Source organism: Bombus terrestris, chromosome 3 (genome assembly GCF_910591885.1).
Source record: "Bombus terrestris chromosome 3, iyBomTerr1.2, whole genome shotgun sequence".
Classification (NCBI taxonomy): domain Eukaryota; kingdom Metazoa; phylum Arthropoda; class Insecta; order Hymenoptera; family Apidae; genus Bombus; species Bombus terrestris.
Genome location: NC_063271.1, coordinates 4342745 through 4363826, shown reverse-complemented (window position 1 = coordinate 4363826; position 21082 = coordinate 4342745). Strand labels below are relative to the sequence as shown.

At 41.4% G+C, this 21082-nt stretch overlaps 1 protein-coding gene and 1 long non-coding RNA gene across 5 annotated transcripts in view; one reads left to right on the top strand and one right to left on the bottom strand.

Moving 5' to 3' along the window:
- Positions 1-21082, top strand: part of LOC100643727 (protein outspread) — a 212867-nt gene that overhangs the window by 81022 nt on the left and 110763 nt on the right. The gene's annotated exons all lie outside the window — the stretch shown is intronic.
- Positions 7898-19809, bottom strand: LOC125384716. Its single transcript, XR_007223427.1, has 3 exons — positions 19491-19809; positions 17172-17173; positions 7898-7907 (listed from the first exon to the last, which is right to left on the bottom strand). It is a non-coding gene; the product is annotated as an uncharacterized LOC125384716 (long non-coding RNA).

The following is a 21082-nucleotide window of genomic DNA, read 5'->3' as shown; positions in this document are numbered from 1 at the left end:
CGTGATTTAATTAAATAGAATTCTTCTACGATATAAATATAGGCACGCTCATAACGATTATACGACTCGATGAATATTTTCCAACAGAAAATTGAAACAGAAATTAAAGAGGTTATAGTACTCTTCTGCTTTTCTGGAAATGACATATGTAAATGTTAAGAAGAATCGGTTTTCGCCATTGGATCGTTATTTTGCAACACGCTAAACAAGCAGTAGTACGATTTCTAACAGAACTAGGGAAATCCCGTACTCTAACCATCGATAATCAAATCTAAAGACACGAGGTCTAACGATCGGATAAACAGTTGAAACGATCGGACGTTTCGATATAAAAGGGAATTATTCATAATAGGAGACGTCGAAACTCGCAGAGACAAAAGTTCACGGTGTGAAAGGAAGAAGGTCGAAGAAAAAGAAAAAAGAAAAAAAAAAAAACACGGGAGTGTCGGTGGTTGAACATGATTACGAGGTGGCAATAGGAAAGCTCATGATCGCGCAAAGATCGAACAGCGGCGATAACAGGATCAGAGCTGAGTTAACCTATTGCACTAGCGTGATGCTGTTGTTCCGCGGATCATAATTTGCACTTGATCCGACGGCACTTGAGAAACTGACTTGCGCGCGGAATACCGTGAGAACGCGAAAAAAGAACGCGTTTCAGGATCCCCTGGCGGAGAACGTTTTGCCATTTGTAATGGAAGAAGGTAGGCAGGCAACAATCGAGTCGTTAGCAGTGAATTAAGGTCGACGTCCTCCGCGGTACGAGCCGGAGACCCCGATTTTAAAAATTCACTTTCGTCACCAGTGTCACCCTCGCACTTGTACAGACTCGCCAACGTACTCGAACGTTCGCAGACTTTTCACGAATAGGCTTTTTACGAATATGTTACGTACGAAACATTCTGAAATTATGTTTGACACCGTTACGAGACCCGACTACCACGACCAAGAGACACGGTGCAGTTGGGAACAAATAGAAAAACGCATTCACAGAAATTATGAAATATTTAGACGTTCGAGATCGCTGCTCGTGTTGTATGCTAATTTTGTGCTATATATACGTATGCGTTTGCAATAAATATTCTGTAGTTTCTATATACATAGTCGGATCGCTTTCAAATTTTGCCAACGTAATCTTGACAGTCGTATGTCGTTACAGCGGCGATAAAATTTCAAAACGTTTCACATAACACGCACAATATCGACATAAATGTTTCCTACAATAAGGATTCGAGTACTTTGGCGAGACAGTGTTTGGTGGAGGCACGATATTCCATAGAATCGATAATTCGATAGAGGATGGATGTGGCAACGAACGCGTTGTGACCATTTAGTCGCCAAACGCCATTTCACGACATTCCACGTAAAACAAAGTAGCAGTACGCGATAGTCAACGTTTCGCAAGCCACGTGCCACCGCTGCACCTTCGCCATTTATCACGAGGTTCCTACCTCTAACCAAGAGTTGCTTTTCGAGTTGATTTCTTGCTGTTCCTCGTTTCGTCCAGTCACCGTGCTCGTCGAGGCCCGTTAACGGAACTTTTTGCTAATCACGAGCGCGCGTACGTAGAATCGTGTGCGCTCGATGCTGCGCGGATTATCTGATCGAGCGTCCTTATCGAGGTGCGTCGTTTGACGAGCGAACAGGTGGCCGCAAATGACGAGCACGCGTGTCCCAAGCGGAAATAGAATGTAATCGACGCGAGGCCTCGATCTCGAAGCTTCGTGAAGGCACGGGTGAAGTTTTAGCCGATGTGATTTCAGTTTTTCGTGTCTGATGATTCTCTTAAACAGCTGGTGGTGTTCCATTTATCTGATTGTGCGAAGTTTGGTTGGTTGCGATTACGTATTGCATGATTAGGGGCTTGAGGTGTTTTCTGTGAGTTTTCGTTTAGGGGAATTAGGGATGAGAGTAGGAAATAAGAGAACAGTGATCTGTGTGGTTTATTTTATATTTTAGGGATCAGAGGTTATTACAGCGACCGTTAGAGACTGCGCTGACTATAGAAGATATTTCCACGTACCTTTATTTTCAAGTGTATTAATTAATTTTCATATATAGATATATATTCATAATATCAAACGTAGTATCAAACTTTTGTGGTTATACGATAGTATAACTAAACGATACGAAATGTCATATATTTGGACATAATTAATTAATATGTAAATAAATAATAAATACGATAGGGCGTCGCTACTTTTTAACTGTTTACTTACGTGTATGTATTAGGTTGTCCAGAAAGTGTCTTTCTTTCGCAAACGTGTCTTTTAAAACAATGCACCTTCATACAAACGTGAAACCAAGTTTGTGAAATGTCGCGGTGTTTATCTCGACAGAACAAAATGGATCGTACGTAATTCGACAAAATAATATAAAACTCATAAAAGGAAAGAAACTTTTCGGACAACGTAATGGTAGTTTCTATTACAGCGCGATCTAAGCTTAAATTTTCTGAACGAAAAATTCGCTTGATCCCAAGCCACCTAGATGTCGAGAAAAATCAATATAGTTAATTAGCATCGTGAAGAAGATAAACAATTAAATAAGACAAGAAATAAAGAAGAAAATATTGATGGATCGTTACTAGGTCGAGGTTGACATTCAATTAAATCGGCGAAGGCGGCGAAGCGAGAAAGAAAAAGGAGAAGGACACGAGGTCCTCGGGGGACGAATAATTGAAATATCGAAGGCTAATTGAGCCAGAGGCAGCTGGAACGGTCGGAATTAATTCGGATCGAGTAACGGTAGCGAGGAGGAGACGGACACGGTTGGAAAGTGGCGTCCGTCTTCGATTCTCGTCGAACAACATTAACAAGTTTTAATTAATTCATATCGGTTCGCGGGACTCGCGAATGACATTTATTTGGGCCACTAACGGATTACATTCGAGGGAAGCTACTTGAAAGGAGGCGAGACAACAGTGATAACCGTTACCTCTCGATTTACCAAGCTCGATTACGTTTCCAGGGTATAAATGACCGAGTGATTTGAGGTTTTAATCGAGCGGTTTGAATATTTTACCGGGAGAATGTGTATAATTATGAAATACTCCGTAATAGATCTGCTGTGGTTACAGGTATGCATGTTTTTTACTCGAGAGAATGTAGGCTAGAATCTGTCACGAAGAATATTTGACTCGTATAAATCTCTGAACGATCTAGTGATCTCGTTATAAAGCTGATACATTGGTTTATAAGTTTCATCGTGTTTAAGTCTGAACTATTCATCGCTTGTTGCATTGTTGCATTGCATGTTGGTATTTTATTTATTAGGTTGTCCGAAAAGTTTCTTTCGTTTCGTAAGTGGAATAATAGATGCACAACGTGTTTTATGTTAAATTATTTTATGGATTTATATATGATCCATTTTGTAGTAATAGAATAAAATGGATCAAACGTAATTCGATAAAATAATATAAAACAAAAAATGTTGTGCATCTACTACTTCCCTAAAAAACGAAAGGAACTTTTCCGACAACCTAGTATTACAATCTAGTATTACAACCTAGTATTACAATCACAGTGAGCTAAAAATAAAATTTTCTACGTTGTAGAAAGATTCTCTCGATGATTTGAAAAGGCACCTTAATTTTAATTCCGGTATAGTTCCGGTACAATTCCGGTATATTTCCGGTATAACTCCACAGACCTGATATTCTATTATGATCTATATACAGGTATATATTACCATTAAAAATATTCCAGGTATACCCATATTTATCTACGAATAATCATTGTACAACTCCGGTACAATTCCGGTACCATTCCGGTATTATTCTGGCCTCATTCCGGTATTATTCCGATATTATTCCGGTACCATTCCGATATTATTCTGGTACTATTCCGATATTATTCTGGTACCATTCCGATATTATTCCGGTACCAGTCCGATATTATTCCGGTATTATTCCGGCACAATTCCGGTGTTATTCTGGTACCATTCTGGTACAATTCCGGTACCATTCCGGTATTATTCCGGAACAATTCCGGTATAACGCCGGTACAACTCCGGTATAATTCCGGTACAATTCCGGTACAATTCCGGTATAATTCCGGTATAAAGAAGTTGGGAAAATGGACGGTGCACGTTGAAGATAAATATAACTTTCAAAGTAGGATGTTTCAAACTAGTTAAAAATCGACACGAACCGGTCGAATTTGCAAGTGCAAACAAGTCACAAAGCAATGTGAAAAACTTCAGACTCGTCTGAGAGATAAGCGGTGTGCGCGTAAGAGCTCGTTCTACTTACAAGTTGAAACGCTATGCGCGAACCGAATCGATTTACATTTTTTCCTATTGTACATCGTAACTCGGCAATTTCCAAAATTTCGAACAGATCATATTCGATTGACGCCTCGAAAAAAAAGAAAAAAAAAAAAATAGAAAAACGCTGAAACCAATGATCCAAATTAACTCGCTTTTCACGGTCTCTGATATAATTCGAGGAAGAAAGGTGCACGAAAGTTTGTCTCGATTTCGAATTAAATCGTGTAGTCGCATCGCGGCAGCTTTATGGACTGAATAAACCGTATCCTATCACACAACCAATCCTTGCGTGCATATACAAGAATATTCAAGGTCTGTGTATTCAGGATAGTCCATACCTAGAATGAGTTATATCGCATTGAATATCAGCCGATAGGATCTCACTCGCGGCTGCCTCCTCTTCCTGGCTGGCTCTCAAAGCAGCCGCGCGCGAGCCATACCCTTTTACAATATTACATCGTTCCACCAGTCCACTCCAATTCGTGCTTCCGAAGAGTCATTGCGCTACTTTGTTTCCACCGTGGACGCTTCGGACGGTGCCGCAGGATATTCCGCGTGGCAATGGCGGGATTCGCGTCTGGAAAAGGAGAGTCGCAAGGAATGTCTCGCCGTTCTGCGTAGGCGTGGAAAGTAGGAAGCGTGGAATTTGGAAAAGTTCCGTAAAATCGAATAGAATGGGACGTTAGGATGTAACTTCGTGATGTAACTGTATTTTGTAGTCGGTAGGGGGAGGAAATTCTTTCGTGTGTTTCTTCCGTGCAGATTGCAAGCTTGGGAGCATAGAATTTCCGAGGTAGATTGGAATAGAATGGGACGTTAGAACGTTTGGCATCGTAACTGGGCTTTGATCATACGCAGTTTTTCAAAGTTATTCTATCGAAATAATACGTGTTAAAAAATTGTCTAGATGAGATCAAAGGCGTGTTTAATATTAAATCTAACTTTAAGTCTATAAAGAAATATGACATAAATATTCTCGTACTATATTCATCGTCGTTTATAACAAATATCTCCTTTCTTGATACGATTAATAATTTAATACGCGAAATTCCTTGAATTTGAATTTTAGAAAGTGATATTTCATATACCGAACGATCGTCGTCTACGTCATTCCACGAAGCAATCCAAAAAGCAAATTACGAAACACCGTACAAAAAAATTACAAACTTCCGAGTAGTTTCATAGAGCAAAACATCGTCACGACAAGGAGTTAACGCATGGAAGTAGAAAAGACCGAAGTTCCTTCGATCTAGCATTACTTTTTCGAAGGAAAATGCTGGACGATCGTGTCACGGGAACGTGGCTCGACTAATTTCTTTAACAAGCCCGCACGTTTTTACGAGGCGTGATCCGCGATGTCGTGTCGCGATCTTAACCTGGAATGCGAAGGATCGCGAGCGAGAGCGAATCCCGGTCGTTCTCGAATCGCTTTCGTCAAGGTGATTCGGATGACAGGCTGAGTCACGGCCCGATCCAGGACTACATTCCACTTGGCTGAGATACAGCGCGATTTCGCGAAAAAACTATCCGACCTGCGAACCAGAGACGCGCGAATTCTTTACGCGCCTTTGCTCATTTTATTGCAATATCGAACGTTCGTTGCAAGACAATCTTCTCCGAGAACGGATTCTCCGTTCTCATGCGTCATCGTCCAGCTTATCAACTTGTATTACAGGCGATTTTATGAAACACGCTTGCAAGATTCGTATTTACCATTTGATTGCGGCAAATCGTCACGCGAAGGCTTCCAGGTTTCTCGATTCGTTCGTAAAATCATCTCTGAAAGACGAGAATTGCTGTAGCCAGAGACAGAAAACTGGAATCGTTGAATCGTGACATATACAGGGAATTAAGTTGTAAACGAAATTAATTTTTTTTTTTACGGAGAACGTGAAACGTTTATTTATAAAACTGTATACTGGAATCGTTGGATCGCAAAGAGAATCGGATTATGAATCGATTCGGGCCACGAAAGTAACTTGTGTAGCGCGGAAAAACGTTCGAATTTAAATCAAACGAGTAAATTTCAAGCTACGAAACACAGAAAACTAAGAGAAATTATTCCACGCTAAACTTTTAGGAATTTTGAATCGCCTGTTAGAAGAACAGACATCGTCTAGTATATACTTCCTGTTTCAAGGTGAGCATCTAAAAATTGAGACAAGAACAGGTTCAGACCTAGACCTAAAGCAAACGAGTTAGGAGAAAGAACGAAGTCACGATTACTACGTCGAAAGGAAGATATGGAACGCAGTAGTATTATACCGTATCTACATAGGCATACACGAACTTTTCATGAATGACTCAACCGATCCACGTAACCACTCTACGCTGCTATAATGCTACAGTGGTGTTACATCACAAAGAATCGAGCAGGGAAGGTCGATCCACATCGTCTCCTCAAACAACGCGTTGAACGAGAATTTCTCGTATATATTGTAGTACTCCGGCGATTCAAAGTCACAATTGCAAACCAGATACAAAGATCTCCGGATCAACCTGTACAGAGTAATATTGCAATTGTAATCCATTCAAAGGATAAATAGGCCCAGCCGAGAAAAATTCGTTTCAGCGAGCGAACAATAACGAAGTTACATAATGAATCGGTGGCGATGTAACAACCATTGTTATCAGGAATGTTGACATACTCTGTATCTCATCGTCGTCTGATGCGTAGAGGAATTTTTATTACTTGATCAACGTAATTCTCCTACAACAGGTTATGAGCGTTTATTTAATCGTTTGTTTTTTATTAATTGCTGTAAGCTTTTTGATATCATATATACATATATATCAATGAGTTTCAAAGAAACTAAATTGATGGATCGTACTTTTCCAACTATCGGAATACACAGGGATATCGGATACACGATTAATCCATTTAATGGTATTCACCCTTGTCCGACGATTCAACGTTTTCAAACAGTTAAACAGACGATAATTATACGAATGTAATGCTATAACTATAGGACTGCATTTAACTATACGTGGATCGGCAGTCAGTGACTGGAATCTAATTAGCTTTAACCTTAGAAACGAGAAGCAGAAAGATTTGGGAAACAGAATGAACGTGATAGGACAAGCTCAGAAGTTTGAAGCTCAGAGTGACATGTTTGTAAAGCGAAGAAGTAGATTCGCTCCACATAGCAAGAAACAAGTACATCACATAGAACGTAAGTCGTTAGAACGTTGCCTTGAAAAGGTCACAAGGAGGTGGCTGCGAAAGGTCGTGCCAGTTTCACCGATCTCTTTGGTCGAAGAAGGAGAAGAAGCAGAAGAAGAAGAAGAAGAAGAGGGAAGAATCGTTGAAAGAGGAGGAGGAACGCTAACGACGAACGCGAAACTTCACGACGAGGATAGACATAGTCGGCTACGAGAAACGGTGAAAGCGAATCTCCATTAATGTTCTTCTCTAGCTGGAGGACTTGGAAGCTCGTGCATCGTGTGTACGTGCATATTTAAGTGCAGTGCCCCGGAGACTTCCGGTCAGCGCACCGCTTCGCGAACAACCAAGGAGAGAGAGACGCGCGTTTGAAGAAGCTGATGATGGACTTTTGCTCCGTGGCGCGGTCATTAGGCTATATTGTAACCCCTGCTCTTTCAAACACGCCTCCTCGATCCTGCAATTAGGCACGGGCCTAACGGGAAGAATTTGCGCGCGAACTTTCCACGAACGCTTAGAAAAATGATGCCCCTTGGTTCGTGTCCCGAGAATCAGAGAGGCACTTAATGAGACTCGTGGAAACGGTATTTACCAAGTTTCACGGACTTGCAGATGCTTTGACTGTATTTAGGGAGCGATGGCTTTATTTGATCTAAACGTGACTCGACGATTTGATGTATGAAAATGAGCTGTACTTGATCGAAAAGAGTTTTTTAAGGATCTAGAACTAGGCGACAGACGAATGAATCTTATTTATGATCTAATTTAATTTTATTAATTTATGATGTAATGTATGTGATCTAATTTAGAAATGAGTCGCACGCTTTACGGGAAATCAACTTTTTTAAGCAAAAAGATACTGGATATTTTAGGAAACAACCGATTGTGAGTCACTGAAGCAAGTCGTTGTACAAGTAGGTTACCATCAACCGCCAAGGTGGTTGGCTTCTTTTCATTGAAAAAAAACGCGCAACTAAAAAGGCAGTCGGTTTGAGACAATATACAGAGTGAGAGAAACAAACAAATTATTCGATATATAAAACGATCGAAATAAATATTTCTTAACGAATGGGGTTTTTCTTTAATAAATGAAAATAGATAAAAATAATAGAAAATCAATCTTATCCAATTATATCTCTTTGCACAGCATGCAATCTTTTCTTTCAATGTACTTTCATATCTCGATGCATAAAACTTACAGGTATATACAGGATGTGTAATTTTAATCTATTAGGTTGTCCAAAAGGTGTCTTTCTTTCGCAAACGTGTTTTTTACAACAGTGCACAAGTCTGTGAAATGTCGCGGTGTTTATCTCAACAGAACAAAATGGATCGACAAAATAATATAAAACAAAAAACGTTGTGCCTCTATTATTTTCTCATGAAACGAAAGAAACTTTTCAGACAACCGAATCAGAAGAAAGTGCTTATAGAGGATTACAAGAAATCAAAGTAAAAACCATAATATCTGACAGTGTACATATATTTATATACGAATAAATTTAGGAGTTAATGCAAGGCGAAGGTAGCTTACGTTCTTCTAAATAAAATGATAATTTTTAATTCATTAATCATCGAGTACAGTACAGTAGGCAAACGAGTTATTTAGAATCTTAAATTCTAATGAACTTAGGAAACTCACTCTGTGAACTGTCATACAGGCTGACCTTTCAGCCATAATTTATCCATGGAAAATTCACTTTTTGTATGTTTACGTAACACTTTATTACGCGATACCCCGTTATCGCTGGCCGTTTGTAAACAGGATCTGGAATTAGGTAGAACGGCATAACCGAGATACGTAGGATCCGTTGGAGATCCTGTTGAACGATGGGGCCGCGGCAGCTTGTAATCGTGATCCTTCGAGGTGGGTCTTATCTCTATAACTGTATACTTGGTTGGCCGGCAGCTTCATCGTCATCGGCTTCGATCATCGTCGATCCACGAAATTCCTACGCCACGTGGAGATCGATTCTCGCGAATTTACTCTGCGAAAGTTTCAGTGCGAACTGGCTCCCAGCGTTATGCTAAACGTCCGGCGAAATTTATTATGCATTCAGTGAAACTGTTGCGCGCGAAGAAAGTGCCTTAAGTATCTGGGCTTCTGGTCTATTTGCTCGCGTTTCAACCTCGCTATGCCGTGTCTTAATTAATCTCCAATTACATCGGAAATTTCTTAAGCAAAGCAGATTCGTTCTCCCGGAGGAAAGTTTGCCGCTGGAATTTGTATTAGTTTGGAAAAAGAGGATTAAGAAGAAGTTTGGGATATTTGGGAAATTTGTGAAGTTCGTACGAAGAGAATAAAGGAAAAAATGCCATTGAACAGGATGAAGTGTTATATATAGGCTCTGTATATTTAATTAATTAAATTTTGAAAAACCAGTTTTTGAACTGGACAAAAATTTCTAAATTCGGTTCGAGGTAGAGTAGATGAAACGCGTGGGTGGATTTCTCGTATGTAAATTGGCAAACGAAAACTAAATTCACGGTCATGTCCATTTTTTTTTAAATTATAGGAAAAATACGTACGCACAATATGATAGTAAAATAAAATGACAAAAATAACGTTTTTTAAAGAATACTTTAAACAGAAAGATCTTTCTAATTCCTTTGATCTTTATAATTCTAATTAAAAGACCGATAAAGGTAACGATACTTGACCCTAGTCATTTTCTAAGATTTTCTGCTCAATTATATTTGACCTTTTTTCTAAGCAAGAGCACAAAGAGCAAAAAAATAAGACAGAAGAATAAAAGAAAAAACTACTGCACGGCTCGAGATGTGCAATTTTCTCGAGTAAATGAACGATCGTACGTAGTTATTAACAATAAACGGAAGAGGAGTGGACCGTTTGAATTTCTAACTACGGTTTTCCGTGAAATTCTGGAACGTCGGTGCGCGGCTGGCCAGGTTAATCGGGCATTAATCGTTACGATCTCGTGGCGCCTGGCACGTATTTATCCTAACGGGAGAATCACTAATAGTCGTTGCGGTGAGCAATCGCGGACTGCCGTGGACAGGTACAGTTATACAGATAAGACCACCTCGAAGGTTCTGGCTGCCGTGGCACGTTCGCGTGTCGTGGAATTTTCGTAATTCGATTGGCCATCTTTTTCTCTCCCTGCAGAACCTTCTCCTCCATTTCTTCCCTTTTCGTTGTATGCGCAACTGAAACTCGTTAGAACCGTGGAATTGATTTTTTTCTTTGGATTTGTAGACTGTTACGACTTACTTTTTATAGATTTGTCGATAAAGAGATATAGGTCGATAGTTTAATACGTTCGATATAAAAATTCAAACGTAAGATTTGAAATTCAAATTCAAATTCAAATTCAAATTCAAATTCAAATTCAAATTCAAATTCAAATTCAAATTCAAATTCAAATTCAAATTCAAATTCAAATTCAAATTCAAACAATTTCCTGAGGAATGTACTGTTTGGGCGAGCCTGTTTTAGGCTATCAGCTCTTTCATGTTCAGAATTCAATGTTGCGTGTCCCCGAGCTTAAACGATATACATCCCACTCTTCGAAATTCAGCGAATTTTCTCTTTCGATCTTCCTCGATTACGACCAAATTTAATCAAACCACATGTTCCTCTACGGTTAATCCTTTCCATAATGTTTCATTTAGTGTCATTAACTTAGCATCTACAATTCATATTCTCAGTCTGAAGGTTCTATACGTCGTCGTATGCCGACAAATTAAAATCACTTGACATTTCCCTATCCAAAGGTATCTTTCCCCAAGAATATTTTCGCTTCGCGAGACTTAAAGGACGACTGCATCTAGAGAATATTGTCTCGACTCTGAGAAATACAATCCGCGGATCTCACATTCCTAGTAACGATACTTCATTATCAACGCACAAAGGATGAACGCAAACCTACGCAAATTGAAACCTGTTCAAAAGTCTTCAGCAATACCATCAAAACCAAACCCATCGAATCCTGCATAATCTTCGCCATCTGCCTATCCAGTAGCCTTCGAAAGAGTACCTTGTATTTGAGATCACCTGGCAAACAGTGGACGACACGTTACGCGAGATGAGTCATTCGCGATGGACGAAGAAAAAGAAGGACTGCGTTTGTCGAGGAGGGTTGGTTCGCAGGTGGTTCTCTCGCGCGGACCGGTGGACGGCCACGATGGACGCGTCGGTGCCGTTGGTGATGCTAGTGGTGGTGTTACGGTAGGTTATGCCTTGTATTTTTTCCACTCGAGGTCGACGAACCGAGACGAACGCCTGCTTGCGCACCGCGCCGGCCACATTGCTCGCTTCTGGCCACTGTCCGGCCTGCCTTGCCCTTTCCTTGCCTTTCCTTTCCCTTCCTGCGCCTCTCTTTTCCCTTTCTTTTCGTCCTTTGCTCGAGAGTTCTCCTCGCTTCGGCCGCGACTCAGGCTGCCGCGCGTCTCTACATTCGCGACACACCGCAATTCCTTGCCCTTCTGCTTCTTCTTCGCTACTCGCGTGTATACGAGGCCCAGTTGTTCCTTATATCCGATAAGGTAGGATATTTAGGATTAACGACGGTGATTTTTAGATTAGGTCTTTTCAGCAACGACTTGGTTGGCTAAGACGCGAGGCATCGATTCGATGGTGTTTCAGGAATATGGGAATTTATTTTGAAATGAGCGATAATGTTTGTATTAGTATGGTATAATATTCTTATTGATCTACAGATCTATTAGAGCACGGGATTTAGGTTTCGGATATCTGGTGAGATTGTTGCTCCTTTTCTACAGGTGCTGTTTAATTTTATAGCATTGACGCGATTGTTTGACAGCGTTTGACGAACTATCGACTACGTTATACGTAAAATTTATAATTTTTTTATTCGTATTAGAGTTGGTGTTATTTATTCATTCTTTTTAGAGTTATCGTTCTTTCTTTTCTAAATTTCTACCCTTGTTCCGCGAAAATTGCACTCGCCTAATTACTGGAATTCGAGTGAGCTAATGTACACAAATTAAAGATTGTTTGCTATGCATTTGACTTTATCGCCGATAAAACGATGATTATATAGTAGTAGCGTTAAGAATCATAATTAGGAGAATTTATTAAATTGTCATACGACAGCCGATACGATCGCTTTCTAGGAATGATTGCTGGCTTTACCATGTGAATAATACTAGAAACTTTCAGCCACGTTTCGTGGAATTTCTCCTCGAAACGCTTTTATTATTCTCCGAGAACTCTCTATATTTTTCTATTGGCTGCAATCTCCACGTGTTTACCTTCCTTGCGAGTCGTCTTCGCGGATTATCGACAACCGCAGCGCATTCCCCGTATGTCGGCGAAAGTGTTCGCGGCTTCTGCTAATGAAGTCGCGAGTCCAGTTTTTCTACAGTTGCCACTATCCACCTGTTGATCTTCCCATTATTTCCAATATCCTCGCTAACCTACTCAATTATTTTTAATTTGTAATCGACTTTTTCTTTCTCCACCTGTCAAATGAGAACGCTCAAGAAAATTGTATTTTTATTTGGAAGCACAGTAGAAGTACAAAAGTAGCAGAGACTCCCCTCACACACACACACACTGAGACTGAGACTGCGACTGCGACTGAGACTGTGACCGAGACGGCAAGACTGAGACATTTTGATACGAAATGCCTGTCCGTTATCGGAAAAGGAAAATTATCAGTATCTTTGTCTGACTCAGCCATCGCTGTCTGATTTACTTTATGCTGTGAGCATTTCCATAGCGTTTCTTCAAAAAATTCAAAAATTTGCTAAATTTTTCGTCTCTGCCAGTAATTCGTTTGTAAACGATGTGAACCTCATATATCGATAAGTCTAGTAGATGAAAAAAATACTTTTTCTACGACCTCATTGATTTTCTTAGACGGTCGATTGTACTTAAAGTCGTATCTATTTCGTCTACTACACCCGTATCATATCTATCGGTTGTTTTCGCTGAACGCACGTATGAGTTCATCGGCCAGATGGATGATTTATGCGGAACACATATGTTAGTGACGGCGTTAGTCGGCAAACGGTTCAATGTTTCCAAAGGAATTAAAAATTTGGCAACGGAATCGTAAGAAACAAATGAGAAGGTGGAGGCAAGTTTGAAAATTCATCGCCATTTTTACCACGTATCTAACAAGGTAACTTAAAACAGCAATCACGAGCAGCAAAATTTAAATCAAAGTTCCTCGTGGATAACCTATGACTCGGCACGACTCGTCTGTTTTTATCCACTTCGATTTAACAAAATTCCGCGGACTTCGATATCGCGTAACGGCCTCTTTGTCCGCCGCGAGAGGAGCCATCAATCTCTTGGCCGCGTCACTCGCAATTACTCGCTATATTTAGAAGTGATCGTATTAGTTTTAACCGAGTTTCCAGAGTTTCGAGCGCCGTACGAAAACGAGCATCGAATCAAAGCAGAGGGTTGAACGCCGGAGGGTTCGCTAATTGCGTCGATTGTACGGCTAATTGCAGTGGTTTAGCCGAGTTGTCGGAACCCGTGGCGCGACTTGTTCGAACGCGGTGAAAACATGGAAACGGTCCGAACGTGGCGCTTTCTCCGTGAAAAGCACCGCGACAATTCCATTTCCATTCGTGGAAAATTACCAGAGTAACGAGCGAATATCGTACAGCAATGTGCAGCGATAGAAATTTGTCATGCGACAAGAGACAACAAATTTTCTGGATAAATCGCCGATATCTTCCTTGTGTCGCCAAGTATAGCGGTTCATTTTTCGTATAACCCTCGACCACTGTTATTCGAGAAAATCGCGTTGACTTTATCGTGGGAATTTTTATTCGAGCACGTTTCATTTGTTTTATAAATCGGTGAAGTAAAAGGAACGGCTAGGCGAATTCTTCGCGATCGTAAGACGTGTACTGTTACGATAATTGAAAGGAGGACAGAGACAAGGCGACTTTCTCTCCCTGTTGTCCGTAAAGAGGCGTCGATAAGAAGCGAATAAGAAGAGGGAAAAGTTTGACGGTGAAAGGCCAGCGAATTAATGCGAGATAATGATAGCAGTTGGAAAAAAAACTGGCTCGACCGGAGGAATCCAGATTTTCCCAGCTACAAAAAAGACGGGAAAGGGGACTTTCTTAAATCGTCGGCAATCTTGGTTTTTTCGTTTGTGCAATTTCACCACCGGCGAAAAGTAGGTGTTGCTTAAGCAAATTACGATCGACGAGCAATTTTAGAGGAATTGTTTACATTCCCTTGATGGCTGGCTTCGAGTTTGGATTTCGTGCGAATTTTCTCGTGCTTCGTCTCCCAGTCTCTTCTAGTTCTTCTTTAGAAATGCTCATCGTCGTAATTCACCCAGATTTTGAGTTATCGCGGTGGAGGATGATTATCGGAAGGTCGATTCGTTGACCAAGAGACTCGCACGATCCCGTAATTATCGCATGACTATTATTGCTCTTAATTAGCTTAATTGCCGGTGGATCGGAGGGTCCGGTGGCTGGAACCGTTCTAAGGCCGAGAGGCACGCGGTTCAGTCGCTACTTTCACGATTGCACCCTTTTGTCGGCGACCAGTGCAATTAATTGGATGGTCGCAGGAACGATAAAAGGAAATGCCATTCCCTTTTCCGGTGATCAACAAACCTCTATCTAATGGAGCGCCAGCCTGAAACTAGCTTTTGATAAATAATTAATTCTGACTTGTATGTTTTATCTTTTACGTCGAATAGTCGTTATCATTTAGGAGTTCTATTTGTACATACCTGTGTTATTTAAATCTCGTTTTTTTCTTCCTTGCACACGCGTACCAACGATTAAATAGAATTAACATTTTCCAATACGTACTTAAATAAAATGTAGGTAAATAGTTGCGACTGAAGTGGTACGTTCAAAGTATTTATGTATAACGTAATCGAGTTTATAAGAAGCGCGTATCGTTTAATAGTACTTTCAGGTGACTGGAACAATTTGAAGTTATAGAAATGAAACAGGTATGTTAGGTTGTCCGAAAAGTTTCTTTCGCTTTTATAAGGAAATAATAGACGCACAATGTTTTTTGTTTTATATTAATATCTTGAATTATGCACGAACATAAGAATAGAAATAGAACGAAATGGATAAAACAGAAATTGTTGCTCGTCTATTATCACCTTATGAAACGAAAGAAACTTTTCGGACAACCTAATAGAATCTGATAAGAAAGCGCTTCATTGGAATCTAAGAATACCTGTATAAGCAAATACTTTTCTTAGTTTTCTCAATTTTTCATCTCCAATCGAAACGATACGTATCATTCATTCATCGGGAATAGCGTGCTTGTTCATTGCCGTATAAATTGTTACTACGTAAACGTTCGTACACTAATATTCTATATTACGCGAACGCTGTTTTCATTTTCTGTTTCCTCCTGCGATAAGATGACACACGTAACAAATGATCGGTGATCTCAGGATTTGTAAGGAGGAGAAGGATCTTGCGACGAGCGGGAATCACGGCGATTCGTTTCCGTTTCCATTTTGCCCCAGAGCCCCGAAGCGGGGTGCACGATGTCGAATTACGGTCGATTACGATCGTCGGTTCACCGCTTCCAACCACACCGCGCATTTCACGCGCTGTTGCCTGTAATGAGCCTTTTATTTATTGGTGAACAATTTATTAGACGATAAATAACCGACCGCGCTAGCAGCCCCCACGGGAACATGGAATTCTTCGCCATGGTGGAAAACGTGCCGCGAGCATCGTCCCTCGGCCAGCCTCGGATAATTCATCGATGAATGAATAATCGGCCGACACGCGTAATACGGTCCAAGAAAACGAGTAGAAGACGCGTAAAGGCTATGGGAAGTGTTGTACGCCATTTTTCAGAGTCCTGATTAATACGGCGACAGCTTACAGCCTCGTTTGTCACGTCTCAGGAGGAAATTGGACGATTTAAAGCAGATTTCATACACCATTAATGAAATTTGATTTCTAATTAATTCATTTTAATTCTCCTTTTTCGATAACCGCGTGTCTCTGACGCAAAATCAAATTGTTTTTACCTCGAACGATAAACCTCAAGCGACATTCTTGTGCGTGAGCACGTTCCATCGTTTCGATACCTAGCATCGACTCCCATAAATACAACGTACGTACGTTTTCTCACGTATTTTGCGGTAGCCTGTACGTATCTAAAAGTTGATCACCAACTTGTTCGTACGAATTAAGTTACGTCATATTTGTAAGGAAAAGTGACATTTGAAAATTTCCTTAAATCTTTTTATTCTCAGCGCGTTATCTTCTTCGGTAGTTTCAAACGAAGATTCTTCCTTTCCTTACTACGAGAAATTTGTATATCTCAGGCGTACATTCAAATAAAACTACAATCGAGTTTTGAGTTTTCTCATTTCGCACCGCGTTATCTTCTATTTCTTCGGAACAACGAACTACGAGATAAATGGATGGAACAGAGGAGTAACGTCGGAATGTTTTCGTGCAGTGGCATCAGCTGACATTTCCTAATCCCTAGAGGAGTCTAAGCACGGGGCTAGGTCTGTCGGAATCGAGACACGTCGTGCACCTTTCACTCGGTGCGATTCTCTCTCTGGCAGCCGCGCGTCGTCTTCCACGGGCTTACAAAAGGTTACATTTACATGCGGCGACGCGCTCGTCGTCGGCATGTCATTGTCTTCGAGGTTACTGCCATCGGCACGTGCGAGGAGAATGTCGAGTGCTCTTACACGAGGGTGCCATTGATTGAAAACGAGCACGTGCACAACCATAGTTCGTCTCGTCGTGTTCGTTGTGTCCGTTGCAGAAGCAAAACTACTCGACTGCTTGGCCATCCGACTTCCAACCTTGCTGCGTGCAAAAGTCGTCCTACGATGGAATTCTGACTATTCTTTCGTAATCGCTTGCAATTAGTTGTCTCCTTTGTTAAGGGAGTCCTAAGTTGTTCTTGCAGTCGCGTTTTCAATCGCGCGAGTAGAACTAGCGTTTCTTTCAGAGCCACGTGTTGCAAGAATATCGGTTTTCAGTGGCTACGCAAATAGTCGAGTTTGGCTATCGATTATTTATAGCTTCTACGTACGCTTGGAATGGACGTTATAGCGACTTATTCGAGATTTCCTTCAGCTTTAGAATGTAACAAATATTCTTTGTTTTATCTTTTACAAGCATTAGGTCGTCCGAAGAGTTTCTTTCGTTTTGTAAGGAAATAATGAATGCACAACATTTTCCGTTTTATATTATTTTATCGAATTACGTATGATCCATTCTGTTCTATCAGGATAAAGATCACGACGTTTGATAGATTAGGTTTCATGTTTGTATAAAGATGCATCGTTGTAAGGGACATATCTGTAAAAGAAAGACACTTTCCGGACAACCCAATACTTTGATGTACTATGCAAAGTTGGAACCGTGTGTCTTTGTAAGAGCGCGGTTCTAACAGATTCGATACCATCGTAAAAATGGACACACGTGAAAAGATCGTAGGAGAGTCAGTGAACTGTTGTTATTCGAGCACTGGTTGCAACTAAGCTTGTTTCTCTTCCAAATAAACAAATTCAGATGAACGCAATTTTACTGTACTTCCACGAAGAGCAGTAGACTTCCGAGTGCAACTTCCGAGAAACCTTTGGTCCGTAACGTAGTCCGGCTTGTTCCTTCTTATAGCATCAGGAGAGCCGTATTAACCGAGAGGGCATTAAGCTCTGCAGCGTTTTCGCAACGAGGTGCGAGCGCCGCCACGCTTTCGGCATAAGACGAGCTCGGCTCGTTAACCCGGAACTATTAATCGACTTAACGGCCAATAACCGCCGTCAGTCATTAATTTATCGGGCCTGCGGCGCACGAGGCCCGCCAAGAGAGCCTGGGTATTCGCGGATTAAAGGGGCATTCAGGTGGACGAGCGTGTGGAACGAGCGTGTGGAACGAGCGTGTGGAACGGGCGAGAAAGAGAGAGAGAGAAAGAGAGAGGTTGATATCGCGCGAGTCGAGTACGAGCCCCGTTGCTATACCTCGACGCCACGCGTAATTGGGATTAATTAAGTGGAAAGCGCGAATTAAATTAACGGTCCGGCGTCGAATGGAATCGTGTTGCATAACGAGCCGCGGAGGAAAGAAGATCCCGTGGACAGGATCTCAGCCGTGAAGGATATAAGAGCGTCGAAGGTTACCCGCTTCGCGCGATTTCTTCGCGGAGAAGGAGCTAAACGACGATAATATAATACACCTTTTGTTTCCACGTTCGAGACTGCCGTTGAACGTTCACGAGAAACTTCGAAGCTTGCCACTCGTGTGAAAAGTATACGTATCTTAGCGTACATTTGTATGTACAGTAGTATGTACAAATTTGTACAGGATATCCCGCGATTGTCGTGGTGATTCTATGTGAAAAAATAAATTGAAAATGTAGGATGCGATTTTATGTTCATGTTACTTCGTCTTCGAGTACCAGATCGATAGTAAGTCGAATGTCACGATTATCGAGACAACTTGTAGAAACGAACACGATTATAGTCTCATCAGAGTGGGGGTGTAGTTGAAAGATTTGGACAGGGATGATTTACGAATTTTTGGGACAGAAGATCCGATAGAACAATTAATATGATAGAATTATAAAAGTTTCTTTTAGTAAAAATTGTATAACGATTAACAACGATGGTATAGGTACAATCAATCAGACAACAATAGATCGTACCATAGGTACAATCGTTCGATTATCTCTTCTCAATATTCTAAGTGCACTCTACTCTTATCGGTATTCCTCTTGTCACGCTTTTCTGCTTGTAAACCACTCTAATGTGACGTTTTCGCAATACCAATCTGTTCGATTGAAACACGTAAGAAAATCGATTTCACACTTTGAATATCAATCGATATTTCATATCAAACTCCTTACCGAGAAGAAAATCGCAAACTCTCCGAAATAACCGTAACTCGGAAGCGATCCACTTGCCCGCGAGATTTCACGCGGCCCCAGGACAGTTTGTTCAAAAGTGAGGCCGGCTGATTTCCGCGTAGAACGTAGAACGCAATCGTAATTTCCACCTGCAGCGGCGGTCGATTTGCATTCGCGTGTAACGGGGGCTAGCGAACCTCTGCTCGGACAATTAATCGGCTCGCCACGAGCTTAAAGGACTGTTATTTCGCGGCGTGTAACGCATCTAAATGAGTTTACGTGTCAGAGCCGTGACCGTCGTTTTGTATCGTGCGATAAGCCTTGTCCCTTTGGCAATTTTTCCCTCATCGTCAGACTCTCTTCTGCTGGTACCTCTCCCGTGTCATTATCTCCGTGTTTTCGCGTCGATCGAACGTACCGAAGATAGTCCGATACGACGAGGATAATCGTGAACATGACTCTGAAAAATCGGAGATTCGTTGGTCGTGAGAATTTTCGCCGTGTAAATTTTAATTGCTCGTTCGTCTACTTCTCGTGTCGCAACACGAGATGCGACAAAAATGTCCACTTTTCTAAAAAATCTCGTGCTCTTCCTCGTAACCAACCCCTGTAGAATCCTGCACCAACTACGCTTTCCACGCGTTAATCGCACGATCCAGTCATTGAAAATCGAGCGTAATAGTTGATCGTCTCATTTTCGACTTAATTACCTCGATCTTGGAAACTGAAAGGGCTACGTTAACGACGTCGAGTTCCAGCCTGAAGCTGGTCCCAGGTTGGGAGAAGAGAGACGTAGAAGTTAGTCGCCGTTGAATGATAAAAATCGCGCGAAATTCCATTCCACCGCGGAAAATTCCGAGGCAATTTCCAAGCAGCCCCGACGTCCGCGTTTCTGCGCGCCGCTGCGGGGTGCTTCCAGGTTGAACGCGACCTTATTTAACGCGCCAGGAATTCCAGGCCCCCTTCCGCCAGGCCAGCTTCAGCTTCGGCAGCGCGCCAAAGAATTCACCCGCAAATTCCACGAGAATTCGTTCGCCTGGAATTACCTTGTTTTCCCTTGCTCGGGCGTAGCGTGGTTACAGGGAAGCTACGTGAACTCCGACGGCATTGTTTCCTGGTTTAATTCGAACCTGATACGTCGTTCGTCCCTTTTTCCTTCCACGCTAATTCTCTTCGGGGAGAAATGGATTTAGATGGAGCTTAGAAACGTCTCGAAGTTACATCAGATAACTTGTTAGACGTTTCGAGGGTAGTTGTCTGGATGCTACACTCGCCCAGTTTGTGCGTTAGCTTGTTTCCATCGCCATTTTTATTCTCGCGGATTCAACGAGAATTTTTTATTTTATTCAAAATGTTGCATGAACTAATTTTTATTTTCTTAGCGTTTTATCCTAACACTTTATGGTAGATTCGAACTACGCAACGGAAAAGTAGGTGCATTTTTGTTTAAAAAAATTGATGCAATTACACGTATATCGATGCAGTAACAGGTATAATACGGATACACGTACACGACAGATGCGATTAAGAAGAAATTAATGGCGTTGGTTAAGTTAGCAGGATCGATAACTTTAGAAGTGTCAGTCGAATCGATCGAGTTGGTCGAAGAAAATTTTCAGCGCGATTCTCGGTTCTACTTTCTCCGATTATTACCACATACCGAGGAATGTCTAATTTTGATTGATTCCACGCGGTAGTCGAGCCTGAAAGGTCGCCTCGTTAGAACTCTAGCGAGTATTTGCCTGTGCAGCGTAATCCGTTGCGTAACTGCAGCTCAAGGTGCTGCTATGTTCCATGTTTCTCGTGTGTCACGCTCCAACGTCCGGGATCTT